A 22,343-nucleotide genomic window follows, 5' to 3' on the forward strand; every position below is an offset into this window, starting at 1 on the left:
TCCCTACCTTTTTTAAAGCAAAGCACTGAAAAAAAAAAAACCATAACATTTTAGTCATTTAGCAATGCTAAATTAAATTAATCTCTGTGGGCTAGGCTGCACCTCTAAGCACAACAGCTCTAAGGAGGAATGTGTTTGAAGGAGAGGATGGAAAGGAAGGGAAAAATGGGGGAGAGGGGAGATAGCAGAGGTAGGTGTTAGTTAGTATGCACACCCATGGGACTGGAGTCAGTCTGCACTGAGATGTGAGTAAAATGCCTCAGAGGAAGGCTTGAACAGGGCAATACCCAGCTCTCATTATTGTTTCTAGTAAAAAAAAGAGTATGCACATCTCTTGTGGACTGTATAAATGCAAGGAAGGTTGCCTTTCCCCAATTTAGTTGGATACAGCCATCTTCAAGTGTGCAATACATCTAGCCATCCTACTCAGCAACAACTCTTCCCTCTTTTTTTTTTTCCCTTCCCTTCCTCTAGTAGCTGGATTTTGGAAAGGTTTTTGTTTTAGAGGAAATACAAACTATTGATTTTCTTTCTAAATCAGAATGAAAAATAGGTTTTTGGATTTCCTAGAGAATGGAAATTCTGCCTTTCATCCAACCTTTATCAAAGACCAGGGAGTAAATTCCCGCATGTTCTATTAACCTCAATAATGTTCTGAATCTTTACACTAGCTAAGGCACAGCTTCCAGCATACTTTCTCCCAATAGTCATTCCAGTGCTCATTCAGTACCTGAGGATAACTTGCCAATTGATTGAACAGTAGTTTCAGAGCAGGTTCTTCTTTCTCTCCTCCTTCTCTTCTCCCATCTGCTGCTTTTGTCACGCAGCATTTTCTCCTTTCTCCCTTTTTCCTTTCACCACTAAGCTATGATCAGAGTATTGCTAAACTGGTAACCTGAGACAGCTGAATTAACTTTGGGAGAAAGAAGACGGAAAGAATGATTGTGTGTGCCCGTTTATACTGAATATATAGTGGTATGACAGTACATATACACATGAGAACCTCTAGAGGTAAACTGTTGATACAGTCTACAAATATTTCCAGACCACACATGCACCTATACGAAGTCTGTTCAGACTAGTATTATGCTTTTTGTTGTGGGGGTAGGAGTGAGAAAGCTTACAAGCTGTTTATTCTATCAGAAAAAATTAATCTTGCTTTTCCTGGTGCATGTGCTTTTCAAAGTATGTTCATTCCATACGCACCAAACCTGTGAAAACAAATGTGTAAGTTTTCTTTGCTGAAACATGTTAAACTGCAGGTATATTAAAAAAAAAAAATATATATATATAAGAGAGAAATCCAGGTGCTGATATATTGAAATGTAAATAGTAGTAACTTCTTTATTTAAATAAAATGTGGTTGTCGCTTAATAATAAGGGAGATTAAGCTTAATCATTTGTTGTATACCATTGTATTAGCTTTAATCAGAAACGAGCATCCATAATATGTGATGAAATAATTGTAGGTATGTGAAAGGTGTTTTCACCTGTAAAATAATTGGGCTTAATTTCAAAGATATGAACCAACAGTGTGCAGCCTACTAGATAAAATGTCTTTTTTTTTAATATTCCAGGTGCTTTATTCACTTGTTTCCTGAAAATTGTATTGCATTGTATTTGCAGAACAATACGTAAGCTCTTCAGCCTCTAACTTAATACCTGTTGATACTTATGGATACAAATGAGGGAAAACATTCTCATAAACTGACTTGCACTTTAAAGATCACAATGCATTTAATTTTTTTTTGAGCATACAATGTGTTGAGCTCTAATTTTTAGTAACATTTCTCTTCATTTGTTCCAACTAGTGTGTTTGTAAATTAATTCTTATCAAGTTTTTGAGCAGAAATAGAAAGTAAATATACCTGAGCTTAAAAGTAATCATAACAAAGGGAGACCCAAACAACAAAAGCACAATACAGACATAAAATGAGCAATGACTATAAAAAAAGTGTTATCTGTAACAGGAAAAGATGTTTTCTTAGTCCCTGATCTGCTCTTTATTTGTAATTTGTGGTGTGTGCGTGTGTACATACAAACATGTCTTAAACCTGCTACGCTCAGTTTAATATTCTTTTTTCCCTTAGTGCAAGCAAACATCAAAACAGTATTGTGCTCTTGTCCTTATTTAAATTCTAAAAACAAGTATACCCCAAAGTGATGCTTTTCTTTTTTTGTTGTCGTCGTTTTGCTTCAATATTTTATTCATGCAAAGTGGTAAGTAGGTTAGTAGGTATAACGAACATATTTAACACCAAGTATCCGTTTTCTTCTCTGTCAAAATATTCCCTTTATCTTTCAGGTTTTGTAGCCATATTATAAATGAAACACCAGCCTCTTGTCTCTGGCCAAAAAAATCCCACAACAACAACAAAAAAAAAGAATGAAATATCCTTTATCTGATTTTAGCTATGCTGGAGTTTTAAATTGTGAGGCAAAAGCCCGTTCTTGAATTCCCTATCCTTTCCAAGTGTTGCAGTCTTGTCAGAAAAGCTGCACACTGCATAATTACAAAATAACAAATCTGCTTCTTCTTTCTTCCCTACTTTTAAACATAGTTTTGAAGTATTACAAAGAAAAAAGGACAGAAGGGTATTTTCAAATTCTGTATCTCCCACCCAGTACCCTACAAATTTTTGTGAAGTTTATAACCATGTCAGTACATTTATTTTTGAATTCTTGTTGATGTGTGAAAACAATATGAATATAAATGTGAAAATTCTCAGTGCAAATGATAGAACATTTTGGCTATAGAGAAACAGTAAAATGGACATTAGATAAACGTGTTTTCAAATTAATGAAGTTATCCCTGTAATGTATGTAATGTGATACCTAACATTGATCCTTCACACTACTGGGTCAGTTTTGGGTTTCTTGCCCGTTTTTTTTTTTGTTTTTTTTTTTGTTTTTTTTTTAATGCAACACTTATAATGCTAAAATTAACCCTTGTCTGATGTGATGCATAAAAAAAGGCCATGACAGATCATTTACACAAGGATGCTCAAAGTTGTTCTTATCAAAATTACATTGTTCCGTGTTTCTGTTGAGAATTGTCACTTCGGCATATTCCTTGAAATAATCTATATTCAAGCACCATAATATATAGTTTGGATGCTGTGTATGAAAGTTTTATGTTGACAGGATTGTTGCTAAGTTGTCAATTTCGTGATGAGATTTCAAGATGTGTTTAAAATACAAAACTTAAGAAATCATAAATAATATAAATAATATTTGTCACATTTCATTTAATTAAGCAGTCTTGTTTCTTTCCTATATAAGTGTATTTAATCACAAAAAAATAATTTATTTTAAAATATATAGTGAAATATCCAACCATTTACTTTCCTGAAGGTTTACTAGCTTTCTGTGGAATTTCTGCATATGGAAAACTAAAGTTAATTTTTTTTTTTTTTAAAGTTGTAATGACTCCTTCTGGAATAAAAATAATGTGTGACCCATGATGTATGAATATGGTTTCTTAATTATTTTTTTTAAAGACCTCTAGATCTTGTTTATGCCTACACTATTTAGGGGAATAAATTAAGTTTAGGTTTGGTTTTTATTTATTTTATTGGGGTACATTGAAATATCTAAGTATGCCAACTTCCTCTAGTAGCATTCATTCTTCAATACCTGCAGCCTATCCCATATTTCAGCTAATTTGGTGAAGTTGGAAAATCAATTCTGTTTTACAAATACTAATGCTGTGATCATTATCTTTGCTCTAAGGGCTTACATTTGAACACAACATAATTCAGATTAATAATGCATATTTAATAAATGCTAACATAAGTACCAAGGAAGCACTTTGGTTTCCAAATGAATCTTAGCATATGGTTGTAATATCTAATCAATAATTAATTATAAGCTAGTTGACCCAATAGACTCTTGCTACTTGCACGTATTAAAAAAGAAGAATCTGGTAAGCACATTGGAAAACTAGAAAATATAATGTATAATCTCTTTTTGCACTTTCTTTTCGCTCAGGCACAAGATTAAGATTTATTTAGCATTCAAGAGCCCTTGCAACTACATATGTAAAATTAAAAAAGAAGATAAATCCTTAGTATGGGGGCAAGTATACCAACACAGTGCAATGTATATGTGACCCATGATCCAGTCACATCCAGTCTGGGACCCGATATGCTTTCAATGGGCTCTGTTGTGAAAAAGCCTTTGTGCATATGACGGTGGCTAAAGATGCATGCGGCATCTTACTCCTGTGTTAGCTATTGGTGCCGCAGTTTGCAAGCAAAGTTGATGCAAGGACAGTCCTTCCAAGGTTGTTACAGTCCTTCCTATATATTATATCTGAGGGATGAGTATCTGCCAATAGCCAGTGCTGAACAACTCCAAGTAGCTTGTGCAGGCCATAGAATACACCAGGAATGGCATCCTAGCAACCATAAACCATAACAACCATATAAACCATAAAAAGACTGAAGATTACCAAGTCCAACCATATCTCTGTTGCAGACCACCTGTGCAAGATCATGTCAGATTGCAAAGTGCCAACTGCTGACCTCAGTGGAAGTTGAATTACAAATCCAGAGCTATCCCCATCATTGGGACAGCATCTGACTTTGACTGTAATCAGTAATAAGGAAGAGGAGGCAGAGAAAAGAGTTGGATTAATATATTAAGAAACTGCCAGAAATTGAAACAGCTAAAATATTTCACCAATGGAGGTGACACTATACAATGGACCCACCAAATATTTATGTCACTTAGGCTGCAAAATTGTTCCTGGTCAAGGCTCTGAATCACAGCTGTTCCAGGCTTTGGTGCTCTTCCTACATCATGCTGCTGTTTGCTTACCAGCTTTATTGCACTTGTTATCACTCACTCCATTCCAACACTCTGCTTTCTTTTATCTCCTGAGATGTATCTTCACTAACCTGTGACAGAAACGTAGAAGCAGACTATGGCTTAGCTGACCTTAGCTCAACAGAGAAGCTGGTGTGCACAAAACGTGTGTGTAATGATTCTGTATTTCTGCTAACCATTCAGGTTTTTTATTGCCTTATGAAAATGTTGCAAAACAAAAAATGACCAAAGTTTTGTCTCTCTTTTTTCTGCATTCCCTTTCAACGGTTTATACCTAATGATGTTATCTAGCCGAATTCTCTGATGGAAAAATACTCGTTAATTACTATTACTTTGGATTATACATGTTTTGCATATATATGTAAGAAAATGCTAGAAAACCTATTGCCCAAGAGCCATGCAAACAGAGAGGCAAAGAAAGATTCCTTGAAGAGGGTCAAATCTCAACAGATCACATAGGCCGGTTGATGTTTAGATCCCACCTGAAGCACCCTGCAGATCTCCTCTCTCTGAGATACAACTGGTTGTAGATCTGTGCTAGCATCTGCACAGATGCTCAGCTGAAAGAGAAATTGCAAGAAGTCTCTTCATCTTGGCAAGGATGGATAACTTTCACAGCGCTTGACCACTCCTGACTATAGAGATTTCTCTGTTGTGCACTGTCAAGTTGAGGTTAATGGTCATGAATTTAATTTCTAGCAAAAAGATCTAGCATGCTGATGGAAAAGTAGACCCTGTTTCCCAAAGAACTGTCCTCATTTGAAGCATGTGAAAGCTGGAAGCCTGTTTCTCTGAGGAGCAGCAGTTTGTGTCCCTTGGCTGACCATGAGAAGTTTGACACGGCCCTCTTTTGCTGAAGCCTGGACTAGCTGCCTGCAATGAAGACCTTAAGACTTAAATGTTAGGTGTTTACATGCCTAACGATACTTTCTTACAAGGTCAAAGGTCATTTTTTTCTAAGCAGTTCACTGTCATTAAATGTAAATCCAGCTTTAATATAGTTAGCTGTCATTGACTCTTCCACTAGCAGCAATCTTCCACTGAGGAGCACTCAAAAAATTACTTGTGACCCTTAAGAACCTTAAAGAATATCAAAGAAGACTTCTTCCTCTAGTGAAAAAGCACATGCCTGCTGACATGGTTGAGTGGAATCATATGCATTAGCATGCACAATATGCACAATAATATCTCTAATATTTCTCTTTAACAGCATTGTGTCCTGTGAATCTCCGGTGATGACTTCAGCTAACTTTGGGTACCAGCCCATGGTGGATTCCACCCTGTAGAAAACCCCTATTCTTTTGCTGGGCTTGTCTGAGGTCTGCCTTTCAGAAATACAGAGCATGCTTCCCTCCTTTGATTTTTCTGATTGCAGTGTTTGGCATTTCTTACATCAATTTGTAGGCAGCTTAGATCAGAGAACTGAGCTTTGAAAAGTGGGTTGCAGGCTTCTGGTCAAGATTTAGATTAAAGCGAATGTTTGTGAATTGCTTATGAGATTAGTTTCAAGATTCTAGTCTGGCAAACAGGAATAGACCTGATTCATAGCATTCATATGAGAGATGGATTCGAGATCCTGACTTTCTAAAAGTTTGGAAAGAAAGAGCCGGGATCTCATGTTCTGGTTTGGGTTCTTTGTTGCTTTATTATTAGAGAAGTGTGTATATTTAGAAAACCCAAAACTGACCTACATGGGCATATTCAGGAAAGTTATAGTAATCATCCCAAAACATGTCTCTGACAGCTGTATCTCTGATGCAGTATATCATGATATTGCCTTGGTTTTTATGTCTGTTACAGAGCTATGCTTTTATATTCCTGAAACAATGGACTATAAGTCTTGTTTTAATAGCCAGACAGTGATCACATGTTAGTAGATGTACTCTGGTATACAGGTTGCTCCTTTTTCACATATCAGCCATGTTTTGGCAACTTTCTACTCACATAGTAAGAGCAGAACTGTCAAAGAGTTTACTAATTCATTACATTAAGGATGCAGCAAAATGATTGATGTGTGATTTAACAGTTTATTATTCTTCATTAAAAATGCAATAGAACATTAACAGAGTTTTGTTCTCAGAGGTATTACATGTAGAGAAAAGAGAGGCTAGAACAGAAAATAAAGCCATACAGGTTTGTATATTTTCAAATTTGCATGACAAATCATATTTGCTCATCCCAAAGCTTCATCACGTGGTAAAACAGAGTTAAGGAGACATCAACCCTACTGCTCAGAGATCTTAAATTTTGGCAAGTCTCAGCTCATCGACATAAATGCATAAATCTGATGTTTGGTCTCTTTCTCTGTAGCTTATATAGAAGTCTGCTCTGCACAGCTTTCTAATTAGTCACTCCAAAATAACAAGCAAGTACATCATCCTCCTTATCAGTACTGTTTCTGGCTATGTGTGGTAGCTTAAGTCCAAAACTTTTCCATTGTTTTCTTTCCTGCATCCTAGATCCATCTCATTTTTTTGAAAGGGGACACAGCAAGCTAATAAGAAAATAATTAATTTCTGTTTCTTCTTTTCTACTTATAAATTGTATGTAAATAATTAAGGTGCATGTTGCAGGCGTGAGGTGTTACAAGAACAGTAACAGTGCTATATGTTACAATCCAGAAAATAGGCAAGTCATTACCCCTTTGCGTTCTATAGATAAAACAATCAGTTACCCACTTATGAAATACATATTAATCCTTTATTGCCTTTTGTTAATTTATTTATAAAGGAGGATCAGATTCCTTATACTTAAAATGGATGAAGTATATTTCTCAAAGGAAAGAATTATTAGAATAACGTATCCATACTATTTTTCATTTAGAACACTACATGAAATAATTTTTAACAGCTTGATAGTGAATTAAAATTCTAATCGTTTTTTGTGGTGCCTGAATAGAATTATTTTTCTGTTAAATGCACTGCATGTGCATGAACAATCCCCATTTGCATAAGAAGCCTGAAACAGCTTATTTTCATTATATTTTGGTGCACTGTAGGAGTAAAAACTTTGGTTCTGACTGGAAGCACAAATGTTCTAAGATTTTTTTTCTGTCATAAGATTTCCCTTTACAGGTATTTCCTTGAGAATCTGTTCAAATAAAACACCCCCTGGAAACATACAGAATAATGAAACATTCAAGCTTTGGCTATAGCAATAAGAGAGGGGAAGAAAAGACGACCTCCCCCCTTTTGAAGTATTTCTCACATAGTTTGCCTTCTTCAGGAAGAAAAGCATATTCTGACCCCAGATATTTCTTTCTAATTTCAGTCTCCTGTGAGAGATTATAAACCAGTTTTGCAAAGGTCAGCAAATAAAAGATTGCTTGGCCCTGGGCTTCATATTGTGCATTTGACAGTGATTATATTTGATGTGAGGGCAGGAGAAAAAGGTCTCTGGCAGGTAGGATGGGGTAGAGGTACATGGTTAAGGAGTCCTTTTGCATCTTTAGCACAAGCCATTTGTCTTTAATTTTCATATTCTGGAATACCTCCTCATATATCAAAACAATCACTGTAGCTGAGAATCAAAAGTAAATGTAACTTCTTTTCAAGGTTAAAAACCAAGTTAAGTCTTGTCATTGTACTTTATAAACATACTAAAACTCACAATTAAATTATGAGATAAAAATAACTGTGTTGGAAGACACGAGACTTGGTCCATCGGTTTATGTAAGCATGTTTTACTTTCACACAGGTTAAAAACAAACAAAGAACCCCACTTCAGTGGGTTTTCTATTGTGCTGCAAGTCTTTCTGAGGTATTCTAGGGCCTGTGTTAGGACTGTTAGAGGCAAAAATACAGAAACATGAATGAAAGTCATTTACAGTGAATGTGTTGCTCATTGTTGCTGTTTTTCCTTTATTGTTCATCTTATTTCACTCAGTTGAATGATACATATATATGTATTTTTCACTTCCTTTTTTTTTTTTCTTTTTTTATCAACCAAATGCAAAAGAGGGAAGTCTATAGTTTTGCTCCCTGTATCTCTAATTTGAAAATATAAGATATTCAGGAAGTTCTGTTGAGCTTGCAACAATCTATTGAAAATTAGCTCATTTGTATGAGCTGAATCAAGCACTAAAATGTCAGGTGTGTTCCTTGTCCCAGCATCATTGCTAATCTATAGTTTTGGTAACTGAAGAGAAGTGATGTATAATGAAAATGTCTACTGTGCTGTGTATCATTAGCTATTCCTTATTACAGTCAGCCATCTATTCATCCTTTCTGGATGTACTCATGAATAAGATGCATAACAAACTGATGTTCTGTTTTTTCCTCATTAAGAATCTGATATCTTGTTCAGCAACACTGAAGAGGAAACGATTTGCGTTCAGTTCTCAGTGTGCATTTTATAACCCACGGAAAATTAAAAATAAACAACAATATGAACAGTGATTTCATATACTTTCTTCATATAAATTAGAAGTATTTCCAAAAAGTATGTCAGACAGAGCTGGTGAATGTATGCTAGAAAATCCCCTAGCAGCAATGTGAAGGCTTCTTTTAGAAGTCATTCATAGTACATCTGATGAACCAACATATATCAGATGTATTCTGCACTTAATCTTCCAGTGTGACACAATTATTCAGGTTCTTCTCAAATCTCTCTCCTTTAAATGTTGATTTTTAATAGGCTTTCCAGTTCAACAGACTTATAAAGTATAGAAATAAACATATTTTTCAGTACATTCAGTGGAAAGTGGGAATGATCAGTGACTAAGAAGGAGGCGTAAGATTTAGCTTACTTCCTATTACCCATTCACAATAGTTTAACTGCAGTTCATTTCTGGTGCTTTTCTTGCTTTGTGTGGAATATAAGCTCTTTAGAATAAAGGAATTTTTTAATTTTGGGGGGATTTGGTTGGTTTTTTTACAGCACCTGACTCCAAGGAACTCCACAGGTACACTGGGATATCACTAACGAATACTGAGTTTCTATAAACATAAGCTTTAGATGACTGGGGTTTGCTTGGTAACCAATTGAAATTGCATTACTATTCAAATAAATGTTCAGATCATAATAAGACCTGCTATCCTCACTTTTTAGATGCAGATATACTGTTAGGTTGAAAATTAAAATTCACTTGCCCGCCTGAGAATGATTTCCTACTTGAAGGAAGTAGGGAAAAAAGTTAAAAGAAAATGGAAATTACGTGCTGTTCCTTTAGGTCTTTCCAATTGACAGTATCTTGTGTGTTGTGTAGAAATGTGGCTGGTGTTAATAGTGTTTCACACACTTGCTGTGAAGCACTCACAGGGCCAGATTCTCATCCACTCTATATTAGATGAGTAAAATCTGACGAGAGCTTCTAGTTCATCCTTAATCTTTTCTGCTTCCAGTCTGAATGTGTTAGCAAATGGATCTAGTGAAAACTCTCAAGATAAATACAATATTTATACTTTTGCTGATAGTCCATCATCTGGTTCTAGTTCATATATACCCTGTAAAGCATAGCTGATGAAAATATAAATTATTGTGAATAATCACAGTGCAGATACATCAGTCTGAAATTACTTGTTGAAACATAGTCTCTTTGGACTTGAAGAGTGTTTCTCAGTTAAAAAAATATGAAAAGATCTGTTATCTCATTTTACACATAAAAACTTAAGTGATAAGTGTTTTAAAAAATAACTCTGTCAATCAGTGTTATTTGTCCAGATGGAATTATGTTTTCCTTTCCACGCTATCTGTGCCCATATCACTACTGGAGAATTCAAAGCCAATACTGTGTGTAGATGACTAACACAAGGACATGGTTTTTTAATAAGTAGTTGAGAAGGATCAAAGAATGCACAGTAAGTTACATGGAATTGGTATTGATCAACAAGATTTTCTTGAGGCACAACAGGACTTGCAGCTGTACCACATATACCAGGCATCTGATTCACTTTGTGTGTGTGTGTGTTGAAAAAAAAAAAAAAAAGTAATACAGAAGAAAAAGCAAATGGATAAATCAAGTTGTGTTAAGTCACACCTACAATGCAGCTGCCTATTTTTCAGTTAGTTTCTGCAGTGATTTGAAGCACAAGTGCTAGGCAAGGAAGGCCTGGCAATTTTGAAGCACACAACATAAGAGACTTAAGAAAATAAGACTGTGGTTTAATTACATTGCAGACGTATCTTTACCACTGAATATTGCCTCTATATCTATATCGGATATAATACTACTATATATATGATACTACTACACATATATAATACTACACAGAAACACAAGGGAAACTGCCCTCAGTAAGGTTTTCTAAGCTTTTAATATGATCCTTGGCCCAGCCCTTCAATGTATGGGGATGAGATGTAGGAACATAGACAAAAGAAACTGATTTCCTGTGATGTTAGAGGCTAGGAGCCAGAACTCTGTTCTTTCTAATAATTTGCTTGCAGATTTGATTTATTCAAAGATTAATCTCTTTGTTGAACAAGAGAGACTGACGATCCATTCACTTAATACTCCTTGACTGATTATAGCTAGATTATTAGCATTTCCTTCTTTAATTTTGGCCAGACTCTCCTCTAATCCCAGGATATGAGTCATATCCCACTCATGTTTTCCTTCACCTAATTTAGCTATGTCCTTCTGTAGTTTGTCCACCTAAACTTGGCTGTCTTCCTTATATCTTCCTTACTATGTTTCAATCAAATCCAGCTCCTATTCCTGCTTTGTGTATTTCCTTCATCATTAACTTTATCAACATCTTAAATATAGTTTCTATGATTAGTATGGCTTTTCCCTTCCTGAAGGTATCCCTTTCTCTGTGCCAACTCCAAATAATTTCATCTTTAAAAGGAACACAGGTATTTATATAAAACATTATAGCAATGTAAAACATGTAGAATGTTAGTAGCATAGAGAAGGTATTTTACAAAACTCCATCTTTCACCCGGATGTATTTCTTTGTAACAACAAACTTTTCTGATCATCATAATGGGATGGATAGCTTAAACTACTGTGAACAGTGCATTTTACAATTAGCAGGAGGATTAAGCGGGAAGGAGCACATCATCCTCATTTTTAACACATTTACTTGTAATCGAAATAAAAACGCAGCTTCTCAGCATGCTGAAGACTTAATTTTAATAACTGATGTTTACTTAATGGTTGTAACTGCAGCTTCCTAAGAGATTGGCAGTTTATAATATGCTACCATTCCCAGCTGTTATCATTCAAATAAGAAGGAAGACTAAGAAATTAACACAGAGAAAACTACTTATCCACATGGTAGCACATAGGGTATAAACTTGACTGTAAAAGAGCAGAGCAGTGCTTAGAACATAAACATTTTTCCCAGTATGAAACACATTTTCAGGTATAGCTGGGTTTTGTATTGCGCTTACAAGGCCTTCACAGTAAAATCTTTTCAGCTTACTAATACCACTTACTAATATTTGTACCTATTTGTAATGTATGGCTATAGTACATTTTTTGTAGAAAATTTGAGAAGAATTGATTGATTGGTAGTTATGAGCCTCATTTTGTCAAAGCCAAAATTGACATGATTCTATTCAGATCTTCACAGAAATTACAGTACCAAATGGTATCATCAAATGTAATGTTCTGTAGAAGAATTACATTATGTTTATTATAGTTATTTAGAGGGATGAAGAAATGATATGAAGATCTTATTCAGGAAGGCATTCATCAGACTGCAGCCTTTTGTGCCCAGCTTCACGCTCGAGTTTTTTTGCTCTCAGCATGTACATTTTGCTGTTCCTCCACCCATCTCCAAGTGCTTTCAAAGGAAAAGCAAGTTTCAGTTACCTTATCTATTAGATAGGCAAACAAAGTGATAAAAATTATTTGTTTAGTCTTGCATTGCAGGTCAGCTGCAAAATCAGGAGCAGAACTAGGGACACATGGCTGCCAATCAGTGTTTTCATCAAACACCCTTCTATGCCATGTGTAATGTTATGTTACTCTTTGCAGGTCTGACTAGCCACATTTAAAATAGAAGTGAGGTTTTTTAGATATAGTTGGTTATAGGCATGTGAGTCTTGGTACACTGTGGAGTATGCAGGTAATGCCTGAGACAATGCTGTGACGTATCGACCCAAGTGAGCACTGTGGGCTCACAGCATCAATCTAGAGATATTAATTCAGCTACCTCTGAGTGATGGTTGTGTTTGAAGCTCTCAGTGAAGGAAGACTGTGTGCCAGCCACCAAAATAACAGGCCTCATCTATCCTAGGTGATGGCAGAGCATTGCTTTTCAAGGCACTTGATGTGTTTCACTCTTTCTGCAGGGAGTAGGCATTGCCGGCCTGAGAGGTGCTGGGAATTATCTCCACCTGGTTTCCCCGTGGGGCACCCAAGAGTCTGTAAGTCTACCATAGATGACTGCAATTACAGTGGGATCACCATAAAAAATGTGTAATTTGACTCAAAGTATCCAAAATATGTATGTGCCATAAAAAAATACCCATGCTTAGACTCAGGGAAGCAGGTCAGCTCTCCATGTTAACGTCGGACGGTGACCTCTCCAAGGAGAAGGCAGGCAGAGCCAGCCACGGGCGAGCACAGGGCAGAGCAGAGCAGGGCGGCTGCTTCTGATCCCCCAGCGCAGGCACTTCCCCTGCTTGCAACCCAGAGCTGAGATTTCCCTGTGGAGGTAGGCACCTAGAAACATTCCTCAGCATGTTATTCTGAAGTGCATCCAGTGGAGGTACCTTCTACCACTGCTTTATTGAAATTATGTGCTTACAGGTAATGGGAAGAGAAAGGATAGGTATATGGATCAGCGTAGCTCGGTAATTGTTAGTCGGGGAATAACTGACTTCTACATTTCTGTTCCCTCCCTCAGGACTGCATCTCTCCCTTTTCTTTTCCTTGTCCTTTTTTCATGCAAATTGCTGTATGGTATAGCCTCAAGGTGGTGGTGAAGTAAATATGAAACAAAAAAGTCGCATTATTCATTATGAATTGTCCACAGTTCTAACAGTATGGGTATATGGATGTGGTGAGAGTCATTTGCATTAACACTTACAAGCCAACTTTGTTGTTGGTTTCTCATAACAACATAAATAATGAACAATAATGAACAAAATTTGTTTTGGTTTAGACATTTCACTGGAGCTATAACCATGAAATGAAAATATAGTTTTATACAGTCTCATTAGTTTGCTTTTTTTCATAAAATAAAATACAAGCAATAGACTTTTCTGTTCCAAAGTAATCATTATTTTTCAGTATTTCATTTTCTGCAGTTCTTTCAAAGTGTTCCTGATAATACAGTTAATCTGGGTATTTTCATTCTAGTGGTGTATTATGCATTAAGTTAACCTTAAATATCACTAGGTATATTTTCAGAGTTCCAGCTCAGCACAATTTCTTTTGACTTAACACTTTCCAATTTAAAATCTTCTTTGTAGCAATAAATTCTAACCTTTGGCTTCTGACATAATTTTCTACAAAACCAATATTTGCTATTTGCAAATAAGTCTTTATTTTATCTTCACAGTTAATGATTTATTTTTCCAGTGGAAAAGCTCTAGTGTATGCTAATTTGAATTAATAATAAATATAGGTGTTTTCTTCATTTCTACTATATCATAAAATGTGGTGAATACTCTTTCTGTCTCTGAACTTCCAATCCAATCTTCTTTGTATGGATTCTGAAGACAAGGAAAGGGAGATAATAGAAAACTCCTTTTAATCTGTAAATATTGGTCCATGCCCTGCAATGAAATGTATATGCCCCATGTGATTCTGACTGTTAAAGGAGATTAACTACCTGTTCAGCTGGGACTAATTACAAGCTGCAGCAGCTAGAGAGAGAAAGATGAGGAGGCCAGATGGCTCAGAAAAGTACAGGGGAATTTCTTCCAGCAACAGGTTTCAGAGGACTTCCCCAGTGATCTGGGAAAAAAATACCATGGGATGTGAGAAAGAGAAACTCTTTGCAAGAGAGACTGTTTATGAAGTAGAAAGCATTTCTAATGGCTTTGTCCTGTTTTTCTGAAGTAGGAATGATTATGTTCAGGCACTCCTACCAACCAGCATTGGAAGGGGATGGGGTGGGAGACTGCCTCGAAGTCGCAGAGGCTGCTGATCTCTCTCCTCACCAAATGTTTTGCTGCTGGGGAGGAGGAGACTGACGGGAGATCTCCATCTGGGGCATTGGTAATTGGTGGTGTGCTAAGTATCTGCATATCATTTTCTATTCTGAATGTGAAAGTGTTGATTAGAAAAGGTTGAGCTCAAATGAACCTCTCTGTCTATTAGCATGTCCACAGCAGAACTGATATGCTTATTAAAATTAGACTGCCAGTTCATTGCATGATTGCTGGTTTCATCTTTGTATTTAACTGGTTCTTTGTTTTACATATTCCTTCTCTGCTTCATTTTGGGTTATGCAAGCTTATAGTCAGGTAATTGTTATTAATTTTGCTGGTGTATTGGTTACTCTTGAGTAAGTACAAGAACTACGTGAGTGTAGCTGCATAGGGATTTCACCAAATCAGTGTGTTGCAAATGGCAGACTACACTGAAGGTAAGTTTTGCTAAACTGGAGACTTGTATCTCTGAAAGATTGGATTTACATGTGCTGTGACGATAGATCTGTGGGCTGATCACATCTGCATTTCATATTTCTAAGTGCAACTTAACTTGCATATGGAAACAAGTGTTTATATCCAAAAAAACCTGACCTTAACTAATTAAAAAAAGTTTCTGTACTGAGGTATAGTAAACTACCTCCCAGCTCCCTAGGGTATAGGATCTTTTTATGATACTATAGAGTGTGAATTGATGTGAAGTGATAAGACTAGCTGAAAATAATTTTAGGAATTTGCTGACAGCTTCTACTCAACAGGAAATCTGGCTGTCGTCTATGATATCTATTCTTCATAGCAATGCCCTGTAGTTTGAAAATTGTAAGTAGCTGTGGATTTGTGGTTTTTTTCCTCTCTCTTTTTTTTTTTTTTTTTTTTAAATGTGTGTCTGTCATTACAAGAAATGTAACAAAAGGATTTCAGAATTGCAGGGGTAGTCATAGAAATGTTTACTTTAAAGGTTGAAAATAAATCTGGAATATTTTTAATTGGGTTTCCCTTTGTTCTTATGGGAGTAGTAGGTGTGGTGGATTTTCGTGTACTGTTTCAGATCCCTTGTACTGCACAAACCTTCATGCAGCATTTAATCAACATATGCTTTTAGTTTTGCATAGTCAGTAAGGTTAGGTCTAGTGGCAGAAGTGGAAAGATACATATGTTTATCTGTACAGTCACTTAGCCAATGATCAATAAATGTCTGACGATAAATCAATATGGATGTAATCTCCAATCTGTGGACTTCGAAGAACAATCTCCTGAGCGTTCTTACCACAAAATCTATATTCACTCCTGTCTTCATTCTAGCTGATTTATGCTCTGATGCTGTTTGCTTTCAAGGACCTCCATTTTTCTAAGTGCTGCCTGGTAGGTAAGCAACAATCCATCAGCGTGTTACTAATATCAAGGAGGCTTATATTTAATTACAGATAACAGGCCCGGTGGGACTGAGAACAAAGTAACCAATCACAAAGATCTGATATACTAAAATATAAAAAGAGAGGGAAGCCATAAAACACAAAGGATCTTTATGAAAGAAATAGGTATTCTGATGTTGTGCTCAAGACATGGAATATGAGAATGACTTATATGATCGACTGTATTTTCAGTCTAATTTTAATTCTTTTCAGATAAAAAATACTCTTGATAAAGAAAGGAAGAACTCTAAGCAACCAAATATACTGTGATTAGTCTACCTTTGGTGGTGTCTAAATTATGTGTCTGTAGAAGATACATATGGGTTGGTTCTGTTTCTGAACATAAATGTGCATTTTTATTTTATGGTTAGACAAAAATAATGTAGCTGATCTTCCTTAGTAGATAAGATGTTTTAGCATTCCTTCTTCCTATACACTAAAAGCAACGTAGTTCCCCCATAACAGAGGTAGCACATGTATTTCCTAAATATAATTTCTTAAATTTCCTCATGTTTGCATATGTTTGAGCTAGATCGTTTGTACCGACTTGCTAAAACTGGCCCTACTGATACAGCCGATGTCTTTATTTAAACCAGCACATGAGGAAACCAGTATGGGCTGACCTTTAGGGCAAGCGTTATACAATAAATATGAGCAACTTGTGTGTTTGTCTGAACAGTTCTTATATGATAAATCCAAACATTCCAAGTAGTCTGATGTTGTTAGGAAACTAATTTAAGAGAAACACAACTAAAAAATATAACTTCTCTTTGAAAATTCATTTTATCTGAACCTCATATTAATCCATTAATTATTATAAGCTGATGAAAATAATTTTAAAAAGTGGCCTGTTTTATGACATAATTTCCTGACTAGTTCTAGCCCCAAGTCATTGCATAGCAAAGTTAAGTCAGAATAGGTACAAATAAAAAGTGATTGAAATAAGCATGTACAACTGTCATAGCTGATGCTTTTGCAATGACGGGGGGAAATCTTCATTAGTTAGATGGAGATAAAAGTGCCAACAGATGGAAGAAGTAGGGAATAAAATGAAAGTAAAGGCAAACAGACTGCAGCCAATATGAAGAAAAGGGAAAATGGCAATGAATATTATGTAAGGCACATGATGCAGTAACTATTACGGCAGCTAAAACATGCATACCTCAGCAACTGTATAAATGAAGATAGCTGCTAATCACTATCAGCTGTTGGTCTTTTGTTGAAAAAAAATTGAAATACTGACCTTTGGCTTCTGAAAAGACAACCTCAAGTTGAGGCTCTTGGAGGATACCTTATCTGTAAAAATGAATCTGCATGCATGTGTAAAGGGATTATTGCTAAAGTATCTGTGAAACATCAATGAAAGCACTAATCTCTAGGGAAAGACAGTTCTATGAATTTAATTTACTGGTCACTGGATTTGTACCTGTTAAGGTTTTTGTTTTGTTTTATCCTATTATTTACAAAGTGAGTCCAAGGTTTGGAGTTCTGGGAGGAGTTTTGGGGTGTCTTTCATGGGTATGAGTTTGCAAGTACAGCTATTCACGCACTCAAAAATCAGTCTAAAACTTTAGCTGGTTTTAACATTTTACTGTATTTTTTAAGTTAAAATGAGCTTGTAAAATAAGGAAGTTTTATGAATATGCACTCAACGAAAAGCACAGATGTATAAGCAAAGGCTAAGCTGAATGGGTTGTGTAAATCAGGTTGTGTGAATATTTAAGAGGGAAGAATATAGATTTGCCTTAGTCTCTTCAGGTTTGCTACCTACAACTCGGTAAGTTGGCATAATGCTACTAATATGTACCACATTTGGAAAATTGCACAGATCTCTATAATAAAGTAATGCCTGCTATAAAGTAATGATGGGGTGGGCAAGAAGGGGAGAGCTGAATGTTCTTTGAAGCTGTCTATGTTTTCCTGATGATATATGAAAGGTAAGCAAGGTTCAGCTAGTTTATGAACAGTTGCCTGGATCCACAAGAAAGAAAGATGAGTGATTCTATCTTAGTCTACTAAAAATGTTGGGCTTTACTAAGACTGTTAAGGGTTTGTATTAAACACCCTGTGGATTCTTCAGGCTTCTTTTTGCTCCTTAGCTTCTGGCTGTGTAGAGAAGCCAGTGGAGGATTTCCTTTGTTTGTAGGTGATAGTATTTTTTTATAGCTAGTTCTGTGGAATTTTTCCAGTAGTGCAAGGCAAATTTGATACTACTTACTGAAAATACGTTGGTTTATTTCATATTCTGAAGGTCTGGCTATTCCTTGTAACTAAATTAAGGGAACATAGAAGCATCTCTGCTAGGTAGACCAGGTGCTGTATGTTAATTTCCCCCCATTCAGATAAATTCTTCATCCGTTTCAGGGCTTGAATATTGTTGGTGTGATGAGTAGGTATCAAATGAGTAGCATTATGTACTGCTGGATTATTTTTACATGTCAGCTGGACCACTGGTATATCAGGCATCAGAAGGGGAAGAAGTGTCTGTAAGTGGGCAGCTGCATATGAGAAAGGAAACCTGAATGCCTGGAGTCCCAGATAACCCCTAAAAGAGAAGTTAAATTATTGTTTGGTTCATGTCACTGTATCAGAATTCAGGCTAGGATAATGATCTCCAAGAAAAGCAACACACAAGATAAAGTGGGGTGGGAGGGCACAGGAGAAGGGGAGGATAAGAGGCACAGTAGTTTACAGTCCTTAGTTGGCAAACAGGCCGTGACAGATCTCTTTAGTTTCAGCTGATAATTAGATTTTATATTTTTTCACATGTTAGATTCTAGGACAGTCTGAGCAAGTAGGATTATCTCTCATGCTTGGTCAAGACTTACTGTGGTTTTGAGGAGGTTTGTAGAGAGGAACTGGAATAAGGGATTAAAAGTGCTGAGGCTTCAGAGGCAATACAATGGTATATCTCAAGTTATTCAACTTCCTTATCACAGCAGTACAGATATGTCTATTTCCCTGTGTAAACCAAGATTCTTGTGTTGCTTGCAAGATATTATGGTACAAAACTGGTACGTAAACATACACTTACTCCCTGTACTTGGAGTTTCTCCCTCAGGTGAGTCGTTTAATGTACACAGGGTGTTTGTTTTCCTTTTTTTTTTGGTAACAACTTTTTTAAAGGGACAGTAATACAAGTGTTTTAGCAGTTCATGTTTACAAGAAATACATTAATTGGTAACTGCATGACATGACTAACTTTAGTAAAACCTTAAAATATAAGATAATCAGAAAAAACTTTCAAATAAGCTTAAAACAATCCCTGATGTCTGATGATATGTTGAATAGTAACATGAAACATTTTAAAAATTAACGTGTATTTAATAAGGCTGTAAATGAGTTTGTCAATAATGCATACATGGACATGCTGTTTTTCCTTTGTTCTCTGTAGTAGCCAAGAAATCCATCACTCTTTTTCTAACTTGCCATTCATTTTTTGTACGTCCTACAAAAATTAAGATTTCCCTACTTTTATGTAGACTGCGGATGTGTGCTAACTGTTTTCTGCTTCATCTCAATATTCTGAGAAACAAACAAGCAAATAGAACTCACAATGAATGATATTTTGGAGACAGAGTTTCTGTCAAGATATAATAATATGCAAGTAATTTAATCATCTTGGTTGCTTTGAATCTGAAAGATTGAATTATGTCAACTTCTATATTGGCAGGCATACAAACAAACTAAAATAGTTATCTAGATATCCTATTACAGAGAGCAATAAAAACTACATTTGGTGCACAGGCAATTAGATCTTGGATAAATTCTAAATGTTATATTTTAATAATGTGTGCATATACACAAATTCATTTAATTCTCTCTAAAAAAAGTCATGGGTATAGAGCTGCTGCCCCCAACATACATTAACAGAATGTACTGTTCTTGCTTGAGTGCCAAATAAATGTCCATTTTCTTAGCCTCAGGTAATCTCAAGGGTTTAGACATCTGAGCCATGGATACTGGGAGGAAGTTGGGAACGAAAGAGACTAGTTGACTAACAGCAGAAAACATGATTTATGAATAATTACTTTAAATTGTCAATGTGTGTAACCAGTGTGTAGATAATATTCATAGAATCTGACAAGACATGGCTTGTCAATATGAAAAATAATGTGACAAATAGAAAGTAAGCAGAAGAGATGCAAAGTGTCACCTTACAATTATGAATACAAATGTGATTAATGGAATCGGTAGAACTCTCAATACAATTCTCATTATGTAGATAATTACAAAATAAGGTGTTCATACAATAGCTTTACTTAAACACACATGCCCCTCAGCACTCTGAGAATATTCTACTTTTGAGCTAGTGTTGTAGCAAGTAAGTATTCTTACTGTTGGTTGTGATAATTAAGATAAAATCCCCATCTGAAATCCTGTTAGTTCAGTGTTATACTTTCTTCTAGTGCTTGTTTTTGAGGATAATGATGAGATATAGTCAAAGAGTAAATGATGGCACCATATTGCTAATTAAATATTAAATGTTCAGATACTCACTTTATATAAAACTAGTCAGACAAATGGTTTATACATTTAGAATAGTTATTGAATTTTTTTTTCTTCTAGGTATTAAACTGCTTTCAGTGAAGACAAAAAATCTAGTGTACTAGAGGAGTTACTTTTGAATGACTTGCATGAATCCTTTAGCTTATGGTATGTAGTAAAACAGTATTTGATGCCAGATAAATGACAGAATATTATCTATATATTTATGATTTATTGCACTACAGTACTAAGATAAATGAAATGACAGAATATTATCTATATATTTATGATTTATTGCACTACAGTACTCAAGCTAGGAGAAGTTGACCTAATAGCAAACGAAGTCCTCATTAGAATGCTGTATTTTATTTTGAGGTTTGTTTATTTATTTATTTATATTATTTGGGAAATCTTCAAAACAAACCATTTGCATGTACATAGCCCACCAGAATTCTAGTGATAATGATCTTTGTTCAAGTTTCAAGAAAAATTGAATTCAGACTATATGTGAGGATATCTCCAATTTCTAATTTGCTGTTATAAATATGGACAGTTATTACTTCAGGCGAGCTGTTTCAAACAAATAAATGAATGACAGCCAGGGGCTTGGCTACTTAGACCATGGGACTCGCTTTGAGAAACCTGGTCTACTGGGGGCTGATGGGGTCTATCTGCCAGAGAAGGGGAAGAGCATCTTCAGTCATAGACTTGCCAAGCTGGTGAAGAGGGCTTTAAACTAAAGGTGCCGGGGGAGGGGAACCTCTATCCATCCCACTCCTACCAGCTTGATGCCAGTGGTCAGCAATAGATGCCCAGAGCCTGGAGGGGGGTCACAGGTCAGCAGGAGAGCATCCCAAAAGCTGCACAGAGGAATTCCAGCCAGTAAGTCACCTTCATCAGGGGCCCAACTTGAATGCCTCTATGCAAATGCATACAGCATGGGGAATAAACAAGAGGAGCTAGAGACGTGCATGCACCTGCAAGGCTACGATCGTATTGGCATCACAGAGACGTGGTGGGATGGCTCCTATGACTGGAGTGCTTGCACGGAAGGATACAGGCTCTTTAGGAAGGAGAGGCAGGGGAGATGAGGAGGGGGCATTGCCCTCTATGTCAGTGACCAGCTGGAGTGCATGGAGCTCTGCCTGGGGATGGATGAGGAGCCAACCAAGAGCTTAAGGGTCAGGATTAAAGGGAGAGCAGAGACAGGAGAAGTTAGTGGGGGTCTGCTACAGGCCATCTGACCAGGAGGAAAGAGTGGATGAGGCCCTCTATAGACAGATAGGAGCACCCTCATGTTCATAAGCCCTGGTCCTCATAGGGGACTTCAGCCACCCCAATATCTGTTGGAGTGACAACACAGCAGGGCATAAACAATCCAGGAGGTTACTGGAATGCACTGTTGATAACTTCCTTCTCCAAGTGATAGAGGAGCCAGTGAGGAGAGGTGCTATGCTGGACCTTGTTCTCACCAACAAGGAGGGGCTGGTGGGGAGTGTGAAGCTCAAGGGCAGCCTTGGCTGCAGTGACCATGAAATGATGGAGTTCAAGATCCTTAGGGCA

Source organism: Strix aluco, chromosome 4 (assembly GCF_031877795.1).
Source record: "Strix aluco isolate bStrAlu1 chromosome 4, bStrAlu1.hap1, whole genome shotgun sequence".
Lineage (NCBI taxonomy): Eukaryota > Metazoa > Chordata > Aves > Strigiformes > Strigidae > Strix > Strix aluco.